Source organism: Cupressus sempervirens, chromosome 1 (genome assembly GCF_028749045.1).
Source record: "Cupressus sempervirens isolate cs-2001-9-10 chromosome 1, ASM2874904v1, whole genome shotgun sequence".
Taxonomy (NCBI): domain Eukaryota; kingdom Viridiplantae; phylum Streptophyta; class Pinopsida; order Cupressales; family Cupressaceae; genus Cupressus; species Cupressus sempervirens.
This window is the reverse complement of record NC_143118.1, coordinates 335651396-335663889: the sequence shown is the minus strand read 5'-3', so window position 1 is coordinate 335663889 and position 12494 is coordinate 335651396. Positions and strand designations below refer to the sequence as shown.

The window sequence follows — 12494 nt, the reverse complement described above, 5'->3', positions numbered from 1 at the left end:
GTTTTTTTTACAAACATTCTGCATACTGCTATTATGATTGTAATAATCACTTTCATAGGGGCATTCATATAAAGAGACACACCAGATCTTTTCTCAAAGTTATATAATGTATCTAAGATCCTCATTAAACCTCCTTGATAATCCTAAACCAATGCCTTCCAATTTTATCAACTACTCACATATGCAAACTGGAAATCTTCACAATTTTGATTAATGCATATGAAATATCAGTCTTCTTTCATCTCAAAAACCATTGTAAATGTACTCCTCGTGCTCTCAACATATGGTATAGGTAAAAACATATAAAAATAATCTAACATTCAATATTTGGGAATTTTTCCCTCAATTCAATGGAAGTTTTAGATTCTACAGGCTCATAGGTTGCCCCTAGTAGGATTTTTAACCCGTCAACAAAAAATTAATAACTTAGTCAAAACTAAATGAAATAACTTAAAGAAAACACAAAAACAAAGTATAATAAGATTATGATTAACTTAAGTAGTACAAACCCATGAACATATTTATAATAGGAAAGCATTCATTTTTCTTTCTAAATTTAGAAATCAAGTTTACCTATTTATTTGATTATATTAATTAGTCAATGAATAAAATTACTATCAATATCACACTAAAACCAAATAAACAAATATTTCTTCAAATTATAACATTTTTCAATAATTCAATACTCAGATGAATTTTTAAAAAAAAAAATCAAAAACTCAAATTTCTTATATCATTTTCTAATCTCCATCCAAAATGTACTAAAGACAAAACAGAGTCAAACTTTTTTTTTTTCCCAAATTCTTGAAAACGTAGTGATTTTTTATCCAAAATTTTTGTTGTTTTCGACTACAAACTATGCAGATCATGAGAATCAAACGAGAAAAATCCATGATGTTTTCGATTTTTTGAAATTTGTTCAAATGTACATTTTAAATGGAGGATAGCCACATCCACCAACAACTAACCAAATGCCAATCAAAAAGTTCAAAAAACAAGAGAACAACATGGCATCACAACTTATTTCTCACAAGTTAAACATATAATCTCAATAAAAAATTATATTAATGTAAAATTATTTTTTTGATTATATTGAAAGCGAGCTTACTCTTAGTGCTCTTTAAACCTTTCCTCATTTTGTAAGGCGCACTACATATATTAAATCATTGTTTATTTATTTATTTACATAGTGGAGAGACTATTCTTCCATTACTCAGATTCCGAACTCATCCTTGCTTTAGGGTCGCACAACATTGATTCAAGTGCTTGTCGACATCACAAGCACAGGTCATTTCCCCATGCGTTATTTTAGTAGTAAACATAAAATAAAGTTGATAAATACAATGCGCCGCCCAGATCAAATCAGGATCCCTGGAGGAGAGCCTGAGCTTGTTTTTCGTACTTGAATCCACTGGACTTTGAGCTGTCTGCACACCACACAAAGATTCCATGGAGCCTCCCCGAATTCTTCAACATCTTGCAGGCGTCAAAGAAACCCTTGGCAGGAGACAATCCTCCACTACCCTCCGTTATAAAACTAGTCAACACTTTCCCGCCGCTGTAACGAGATTCGTGAGCATTGAAATATTTGATAAACTGCGAGACAGATGTGCTCGAATCGTAAGCATAGAATTGAAAATTCACATAGTCGATCACTTTGCCGTACTTGTTCCACAGAGCGCTGTAATGAGACTGCACTTTTTCATCGTCAAACGGAGCGATGGAGGCAAAGGAGATGACCTTGTTCTGCTTCAATTGTGTAATGAGCTGCCCAATACAGGAAGCAAATGTATTGGGATCTGAAAAGTCGAAATGCTCGTAGTCGATGTCAATACCATCAAGATGGTATTCTTTGATTATCTCTGTGAGAGAAGAAACTGCGTTGTTTACCCATGATGACACAGAAGATGGCCTAGCCATTTCCCACGCTGTCACCGCCTAAGCTGAGAGCCACTCTGACGTTCTTGTGTTGGGATTTTATGGCTTGCACGGCGCTTGGGCTCAGATTATCATTATCCCAAAAAATGTTGAATTTCCCGTTTGTGGGTGAACTTCCCGACGCGGTGTAGTTGCTTGTCGGCGAATCTTGTAATGTTTTTGTGACTCGTTTACATTTTTAAAAGCACAATACTTTATAGTGGAGAATTAGTGTTTCTGAGTGATTTGACGTTTCTCATGATCAATCTTTCCAATTTAGTTCTATACACAATTTATATTACTCAACAAAATGATTTTTGGAATCCTCGCGACTTTTATATCCCCTACGTCGTTGTTAATATGCCGATTTTAGTGTTTTTAACACTCCACGAGAGTTCTTTTATTTACTAAAACTTCAAAGGAAATTGTGTGACATAGATGATAAAATAAAGAATCATGCATCATATTAATTACTTATATTACTTTTGCTTTTGATAGTAGAGAAAAGTAATAATCATTGTTATAGTGAATTTAACGTATTTATATATTCAAAGTGGGGGATCAAACATCAACTAAGTTTTTTTTTTTGTCTTTTTATACAACTTAATTTTTTTAAGCTAAGGTTTTGCCTTATGATTATTAATTATGCAAATTGTAGGAGTTATAATTCATGAAAGGGTCAAACAATGATCATTCCAAAGTGCTGCCCAATACAGATTTGAAGATGATCCAATAATTGTCCACTCAAAATCACTAGTATTTGTGGACAAATGTCCCTATAGTGGTGCACAAATGTTGTAGCACTAGCACACAAATATCTAGTAATAGTGTGTAGATGGATCAATCACGAATGAAAAAAGATTAAAAATCATCAACTACTGATAAATAATTGATCAAATATTATTACATGTGAAATTAATTAAGTGAAGAATTTATTGGAAGATCACTATGACAATAAGGGAGAGGTTATTTGGGCCCCAAGCAATATTTGGTACCTCTCCCCTAATATTATGTTTATTGAGGAAATTTGTTAATCTCAACAAGTTATTCAATTCTATATTATAAATGTATGTGTTTTTATACTAGCAAATACATAACCTATATTTAAAATACATCAAGAAGTATTGAGGCACTGAATTTTTTCAACTTGTTTTTTTATTAAAGGTTTATCTTCAAATGATAAACAAAAATTAACACCTCAATACATCTCAACATATTTTAAATATAGTATATATTAGCCAGTAGTAGTTATATGGAACATAGTGTTGGTTGTTTTTTAGACTATTAGGTACCTTAAACCCAATACCATATTACATAAGACAAAAACAAACCTAAGGATTAGCCAGATCCTATACTTAGTGTGATCAGTCTTAGCATCTGGACCAACTTCAATAGAGTATAAGCATACTCCCTTCACTTTAGGCTCTGCAAGGCCAAGGTGGGCAAACCTTAGGGATTTATTTGAAAAATGTTATGATATTTCTTCTCTTCAAGATTATCCCTTATAGTAGAAAAATGGTCATGATCTTCTTCTTAAATTTGCAATAAACTTCTTGATTAAAATGGCTATTTATAATCCAATAAGGAATTAATTACAAATAAGGGTTGACTAGCAAATTTTAGTTCTTCATTACGTAAAATGGAAAATTGATATATTCTACAACTATATAAACCATCAACTAAAATCAAGTGATTAGTGCCTTATTCGTTGCTACACAGAGTCAAAACCAACAATCTTAGACCTATTTCATTGACTTGCAATTAAACTTGTCAATAATGTATTCCAAATCTCATTCTTATCATATCCTTCTTACATAACCAAAACCCTATTAGTTATTGAAAGCAATTACTTAATCTTTTGAACTAAATGCAATCAATAGGAGATATACAATCTATCCAAATTGTATTAAACTAAAAGAACATTGCTCATTTTAATATCAAAATCATAGATATGCAAGGAAGGAGAAAAAATTCAAATATATAGAAATTTTCCTTTTTGTATTATTTTCTTTGAAAATGAACACAATACTGACATAGACTCATAATATAACTCAAAACTTGGCAATTTGATCATTCATAATCATTTTTTCTTTCAAAATCACTAGCCTGAACTTGTTCATACAATCACACAAATTGGATGGACTATAAAGTAACAAAAACTGAAAAAATATACAAACATCTTACCTCTACTCCTCATCATGGAAATCCTTATATAGGATTGCAACAAGCTACATATGGGAGGGGACACATGCCAAAAATTGAATGAATACAAAAGGTGGCAAGACATGCCTAGAAAGTTATACAAGGAATTCTTTAATGTTCGATCAAAAAAGCGGAAGTAGTTGAAAAAGTCAGCAGGTGAAAATTCATGTCATGCACTTTAACTTTACTCCCCTTTGTCTTCTTCTATCATCTGCATCCTCAAAAGCTTCAAAATTTGATATGAGTATTTATGAGATTTTTACCCTTCTAATAAAGAGATCAGTGTATCTGATCCTATCCATTAATCTCTCACTACCTTTATCCTTAATTACTTCTCAGTTGCTTCCTACTAGTAAGGCTTTTATTTCTCCCATTGCTTCCCATACATATATCTCTTGCTTGGTGGGCCACTCTATGGTTTTAACCTCTTCTAGGTGCTTAGTGGCTTTAGTCCACCTGGCATCCATTATAGAATTAGACTCCACTATGAATTTATTTAAATCTATCTCATTTTTAAACAAGTAGTCAACCAAATTATGGAAAGGTGCATCATTGATATCTTCAAAAATTGTCACTCTAGTCTCCTGAGTCAAAACTGCATTGAATGCATTAGACCATTCATGCCAATCCCTCATTGCACTAGCATCATCCAAAATTGGTGGTATTTAGGGCTCAATTCCTTGAGATAACATTCTCATTTTTCCCTGTATTATTTGCAATTTCCTAGCGAAGAAACCAATTAACTTTTGAACAATTTCTAGGCCCTCCTTCACTGTGATTATCTTGTCAAGCAAATCTACCTTTTTAGCCATCAAAATGATAAGCCGCTCTAAGAATTGGGTATATGGCCCCCATAAGTTAAATTTAGGTGATAACCATGAAAGTGCCTCATTGCAAAATTGCTTAGCACTTCGTAAGGAAAAATATAATGTATGTGCTTATTGTGATGTGTTCTTTAGAACCTCAACCCTATGGCCAATCATACACCTAAGGACATATGTCCTCACCTCATCTCCTTGATGAGTAGGTGGAGCATCAATGCTCATTCTCCTAGGCTTTGTTGTATCCCTTGCTTCCAGCCCATATGTTTGAGTTGCAGTATCTATTGTGACCTTAGATGGTTATTCTTGACTATCCAGCTCTTTGCTCTATTCTATAGTAGCAACATGCTCTGCACTAGATAATTGCTTTCTAAGAGATGCAACCTCAACCTCTAGCACTTGGACCTTAGCATCAAGTTCTTCAATCCTCTCTTTGTAGACATGGCTCTTCCTAAGCTCATTCTCATAGAGCTTTCTTACATAAATGTATTCATATATAGATTTGGATAGCCTTGTCTCTATCTCCTCTACCTTGGTCTCATTCATGAATGAGAAATGTTTCAAGGCCTTTGAGACCTCTATACTTGAAGTGCCTTGCAAAGTCCACACAACCATGTTACCCTATTCTATGCTCTACACATCCATCAGCTTAGGTTTATTTGATGCAAGAGCCATGCTCCAAACTGCCAAAGACTTGGTGTCAATGTTGAACCTTATTCCTCTCTATAGTCCATTAGCACCGTATGCCTCATATGAAATGACATTCTCCTACCTTCTAATTTGATCAAGCATGAATGCTTGCTCCAAATCCCAATCAGGTACCAGCAACATCCTACTTCTTTGTACAAGGTCCCTTGCCTCCTCCAAAGTCATAACTTCACTCTCAAGATCATAGGCTCGCAACTTCTCAACTATTCTAATTTTTGCTCATCTAATTCTAATTGTTTCATTTTCAATACCAACTTACTCTATTTTATTTCGTATAAAAAACTTTTGAACTCAATTGATTTGATGAATTTATCATCTTCCATAAATTGTTGGGCTTAGATGATCATGTCATCTAGCCTTGATGCCACTAGTTCTAGGTCTAAGACTATGTTCTCAGCTGCAATGACCTTGTCTTGTATATAACTTTTCCTTAAGTTAGCGAAGTACTTACCCTTACCAGGTAGAATTTATAATGTTCTTTGATTTACTTCTGTAGGGATATGGACAATATTTTGTCTCTTATTTCCCTTAGTGATCCATGATGCCTCAGCAAGCCCATCTTCTTCTTTTTCTAGAACCACATTAGGCTTAGGGTTGTCAAGAAATACTATCTCCTCTTCTCCTATGGGTCCCTCTAGCACTTGGACCATGATTTTAGCATGGTCAGTGACCATCTTCTTGATCCTATGAGGATAGGGGATATTCATATAAAATCACTTAAAATTGGGATCCATTCTCTTAATCTCCCTTTCTACCCTCAAAACATCATCAAGTTTGGACAATTTATTTATTTCCTCCCCCTCTACAATAATATTAGGAATAACATCCTCATGAGGTAACTCCTTGGTATTTGGCAACACATAGTTCCTAATTTCTTTGACATTAGTCCTTATCCAATTATTAGTCATAGATTCTATATGGCATTGTTGACAGATTGTAATGGTGGAGGAAAGAATGAATTTGGTCTAGGGATTCTTTTCCAATTGAAAAGTCTCCCACCTTAAAACATCTACACACAAATGTGCCCCTATGCACCTTGAGCCCTAAGTATTCTCTATTTACCATAAGTAGTTGCCACATGAATTCAAATAATACCCAATCTAGGAGGAATGAATTTTGGCAATATGTGGGGTGGTTGGGGATAGCCATATACTCTCATCAAGGAAAAATTTGGGAATAAGAAAATATCCCCCAAATTATGATCTAATCTCTTACCCTCAGGGAGCAAGGCTAGTCTCAAAAGACTATTCAAGATATCAAGTGCCCTAAAGTAACTAGGGTCTAGCATTTTCATTATAACAACACTAAAATTATTGAAAAATGAGACAGAATTAGAATAATGATAAGAAGTGCTCCATACTCATGTCCATAATTGAAGTGGTAGCTCTCCATTAGCATCAAAGTTGCGATCAATGAAGTCTAAACTAAAATATCCCACATTCTTGTATAGGATCAGATGCATCAATAATGAATAATGAAGGAAATAGAAACTCTCCATTCTCCATTCTAGTCGAGCTTAATATTTTCCTTCAATTTTTCTAGAATTTACTTAACATAATCATATTCTCCACCATGGTAGGAGTCTTGCACATCTCTGGAAACAATAAATTCAACTCCATACACCATGTTTGATCCATCTTTGCCAACCACCTTGTGGACATCATACACTATTTTCACAAAATAATTCTTGAATTTGTCCAAGGCATCATCTTTTCCACCTTCTTAGGGTAATCACCCACACTCTTCATGTTCATTGTAATATGCTATAGCATTTATTTTCCTATATATGCCTTGGTGTTTCTATCAAATTTCCTATGTAGATCCTCTAAATCTACTAGCTCACTCATAGCACCATCCAATCCAAATGCTTCAATAAATGAGGCATGGTCCAAATTACACATAATAGTTCCATCTCTCCTATGGAATGATTTGGTGGCTAGATTGTATCACTTGATTAGGGCTTTCACCAAATCCACATCAACAAAGACCTCTAGAAATATCAATTTTTCCAAGTTCTTCTTCCAAGGGTTACAAATAAGGATCTTATTCTCTCTATTATGGTAGAAGTACTTTAAAATCTCAAAACCCATGACCTTAGGGCATGTAACATTTCTAAACAATGCATATCACTCAATAAAATCATGATCATCTATTGCATTTACATTTGAGGGTCCTAGGAATAATTTTAACCATTCCTCAACAAACTAGTTAGGTTTTTGTGTCCTATTTTTCCTCCCTTGGAAGTGGTAGTTTTTGTAACTTCCATGTCCACTACTTAAATCTCTTTAGCCTCCTTATCGAGCATTTTGCCAATAGCTTGAGAACACCAAGAAAAACTATATCTAGGCACCGAAAGAAATAATTTGCATGCACTAAAAACTTTGAAAGTACTAAAATTTTCTCTTTTTGAATGGTAAACTACAACTAATTAGTAGAGTATATTTATAACTCATCGTTCATCAGCAACTTCCATTTGCATTAATTTTTCACATGCTTGAGCCTTAAAATTTAGCTTATTCCATCACCTCAAGGGAGTGTCATCATTACTATCAATGTTACACTCTCTATTTATTACTTAAATCTCATTGGTCAAGAGTCATTTGTCATTTCCAACTTAGAAAATGGAAAATATAGTTTCATGTCAACTTAGGGTTTACGATCTTACAATTGACCTAGGAGTCAAACCCTTCATAATATCTTAGGTGGGGACCAATTGTTCTATTATCTCATGATACACTGAATAAAGAGATCTCTCATATTATCTTATGATGGAAAGAGACGATCTATGATTGTACACTACTTTGAAATTAAACCCTTATCGGACAATCATAAACCTTGAGAAAATTCTTTACGATCTCACGACAAGCAGTTTACACTTAACAACATAGCATCTTATTTCAATTTTTCTTACTTCACAATGTTATGATCACAGTCTATCTATTATTTTTGAACACCAGAAATCATCCTTCAAACCATTACAATACTATGAGAAACCCTTACAACTTTCCATCATAGCATCACTGGCATTCTCTTTCAACTTTATGATCTCATGACACACTGGTCTTGTAGCATCATAATAGTTTATTTGTGCCTTTAAGATCTCACAATACACTATTTATCATAAGATTGGGATTGTAATATGTTATTTTAAAATAGACTCATGCAAAAAAAAAAAAAAATTGCCCCATCGGTCCAACCTGGCATCCACCTTGTATACGTTGCATCATTTACCAATCAAGATGGGACACATTTCATCTTCTAATACTAAACTGCAATCCTACCTTTTCATTTGTTACCTTATGATCTTACAATCATAAGCCTTCCATAGCATCACAAGCACAAAACCTCTTCCTTATGACCTTATGATACCCATTTCTTTGTAGCATTGTAAAGCCTTGAAAATTCTCTTGAAGTCTTATGGCCTACTACTCATTGAAAGATCGAAGGGGATGACCAGCCACATGTCATAAAATCTTCATACTTCATTACATGACCCCACATTTCATTATCAAACTCACCTATACGATCTTACGATTGTCACTTTATCGTGTTATTGAACACCTCAAAAATTGCTCCCACAATACTTCAACTAGGGCCTTATTGTAACATTGGAGAACCTCCACTTCTTCATGTATCACTCTTCTACAATCCTATGATAAGCTAGTTATTGCAAGGTCATGATCATTCTTTTCTTCCTCTGCGATCTCATGACAGCCCTCTTTATCATAATATCATACACCTTGGTTTAGAAAACCCTTTCATTTGCATTTATGATAATACGACACAATGAAATTGTAAGATTGGGGAACTTAAAACACTAATCAACAATACGCCACCAACCCTTATGTCATAGCATTGGGAGAAAGGAAATGTGAGCTTGCGATGATATGCCAAAACCATGATTGTAAGATTAGAGCTCCATGATTTGAAGGATATACAATCTCCCACCTGAAAAATACTTAGGATAAGGGAAAAAAGGCTTAAAATCATTTAATAACAAAACAAAAAACATAACCTTAGGATATCAAAATAATCCCCTAGGACAAGATTTTCACTGTTTGAATTTGGGTAAAACAATTTGGCTAGGGTTCTTTTGAAAACTAAAATACATGAGACACAACCCTAATAATGCAAAACAATTTTAGATCATTTTCACAAGGAGGATCAAAATTTTAAATGGTATAGTGAAAATGAGGGCTATCACATAACACATTAAATAAAATTATTTATTTAGGGTTATAATGGAGCCATCATTCATGGTTAAGTTTTATATCAAGTTTAGCATTTAGCATTAAGGTTGAGTTTACAGTCATTGTTAGGCTTTATTATTGGTGTGAGAATTATGTTAGGATTTGAGGTAGAATTAGGTATAGGGTTCTAGGATTTATTGTTATATGTTGAGTAAGTCTTAATATGACTAGGATCTTAGGATTCATTGTTACACTAGATTTTGTAATCATGGTTAAGGTTTAATTCTAGTTTGAGAATTATGTTGAGATTCCTAAGGGTATACCTAATTATGGTTAGTCATAGCGAATAGTATTAAGATTTAGTGTTATATTGAGTAAGTTACTATGGTTAGGGTTAGGGTTTAGTGTTGGGGTTAGAGTTAAGATTTAGGTCATAATTAGGGATGCTTAGGGTTCTACTATAATGGTTAGATTTTTAAGTTTGGGGTTATGGCTATAATCATGGTCAATATTGATGCATAGGAAATGGTTTACAAAAGACTTGGAAACAATTTAATGCCAAATGGACATATTTCCCAACAAATGGCTACAAGCCTAAACTTGATTTGGGTATTCAAACTATACAATATAACACATTAAGAAAAAAATTTAATGATACATGAGACATTTCCAAACCATACATGGTCACCAAGCACACAAATAAACATATAACAAAGTTTTACCACCTTCCTATATCAATGGTAATAGGAAACCATATAAACAAGACAATTTATAGAAAATGGTTTATGTGACCCTTCAAATCACAAAATGTTTTTTTCTAGAAACAAATAAAGTTGTTCAAAAAAGACTAATCTTCCCACCCACAAATTTCTAGGTCCTTAGTCAACCATAAATAGATGTTACAAAATATTTTTTAGATTGTCAATGAAAATGAGTCAAACTTGAAGAAAACAAAATTAGATTCTCATGAAGGAGCACCTTAGGTACTTTTGTGATCTTGAATCAACAAAAAAGATTTCATTTTATTGTTCATGTCTTATGTTTGAAGAATGGTCATTGATGTTCATGTATCAACTTTCTATGCAATTAACTTGTTAATACGGACCTATCATGGATCCTAATCCTAAGCTTGTAGAATCTAATTCCATTATTTGTGGGAATTATATTCGTCTCTTTATTTGAGATGTGTTTTTTTCTTGGTAGCTCAAGTAACATGCAAGTTTTGCTTCGGCAAGGTTGCGTTCATATCCTGGTGTTCTATGCATTTGGGAAACTCTTCTTAGATCACGCATGGACCTATACTTGTCCCCACAAAAGTTATTTTCTTGTTTATAAGGTCATTGAATTCTCCTTTGGGGTAGGACCTATAATTTGTAATAAGTTGCCTGGTAGGTCAAGTTGTGGTCTTGCTAGCTATATAATTAGAGATGTGGGATTAGGAAATAGACAACGAAGTTAGATAAAAGAAAAGTACAAAGATTTAGCTCTCTAAGCCCAAGACTGTAAGCTTGTTAGTTGTAATTTAATGTGTATGGCTACAACTAGGTAGGCCTTATGCCTAGCATGTTGAATGAACATTGTCCAATCATTTCTACATTATTCTCTCTATAATTTCCTATGGTTTCTCTATTTGGTTGGCTTTGCATGTAACTCTTATAGAGGGTAGCTTGACGGTGAATTTTATCCCCTCTTTCCTTGGATCAGATTTAGTCCTCTTTCCATCCATATGACATAAATATCTAATATTTTCATAAAAAGAATTAAAAATTACCAAAACATATAAGAATCATAATTTTACTACTTTGAGAAACAACTAGGATGGTCACAAATTCTAGCATGAACCCAATATTTAAAAAATGGTATATATTTATGCTTTCTTTAAATTTTTATGATGACAACACATCTAGGAATACTTTCCACATTTATTCAATGTTAAATCAAAATCATTTATAGTGTTTTTTACAAACATTCTACATATTGCTATTATGATTGTCATAATCACTTTCATAAGGACATTCATATAAAGAGACACAGTAGATCTTTTCTCAAAGTTATATAATGTATTAAAGATCCTCATTAAACCTCTGTCATAATCCCAACCAATGTCTTCCAATTTTATCAACTACTCATACATGCAAACTAAAAATCTTCACAATTTCTATTAATGCATATGAAATATTAGTCTTCTTTCATCTCAAAAACCATTGTAAATGTACTCCTCATGCTCTTGACATATGGTATAGGTAAAAACATATAAAAATAAGCTAGCATTCAATATTTGGGAATTTTTCCCTCAATTCAATGGAAGTTTTACATTTTACAGGCTCACAAGTTGCCCCTGGTAGGGTTTTTAACCCTTCAACAAAAAATTAATATTTTAGTCAAAACTAAATGAAATAACTTAAAGACAACACAAAAATAAAGTATAGTTAGATTATGATCAACTTAAGTAGTAGAAATCCATGAACATATTTATAATAGGAAAGCATTCTTTTTTCTTTCTAAATTTAGACATAAAGTTTACCTATTTTATTTTATTATATTAATTAGTCAATGAATAAAATCAATATCAATATCACACTAAAATCAAATAAACATATTTTTCTTTAAATTATAACATTTCTCAATAATTCAATACTCAGATGATTTTTTTTTT

The 12494-nt window shown here is 33.0% G+C and overlaps 1 pseudogene; it reads right to left on the bottom strand.

Moving 5' to 3' along the window:
- Nucleotides 1-1154: 1154 nt before the first annotated feature.
- LOC149577563 (chitinase 2 pseudogene) lies at nt 1155-11130 on the bottom strand (annotated as a pseudogene).
- Nucleotides 11131-12494: the final 1364 nt, after the last annotated feature.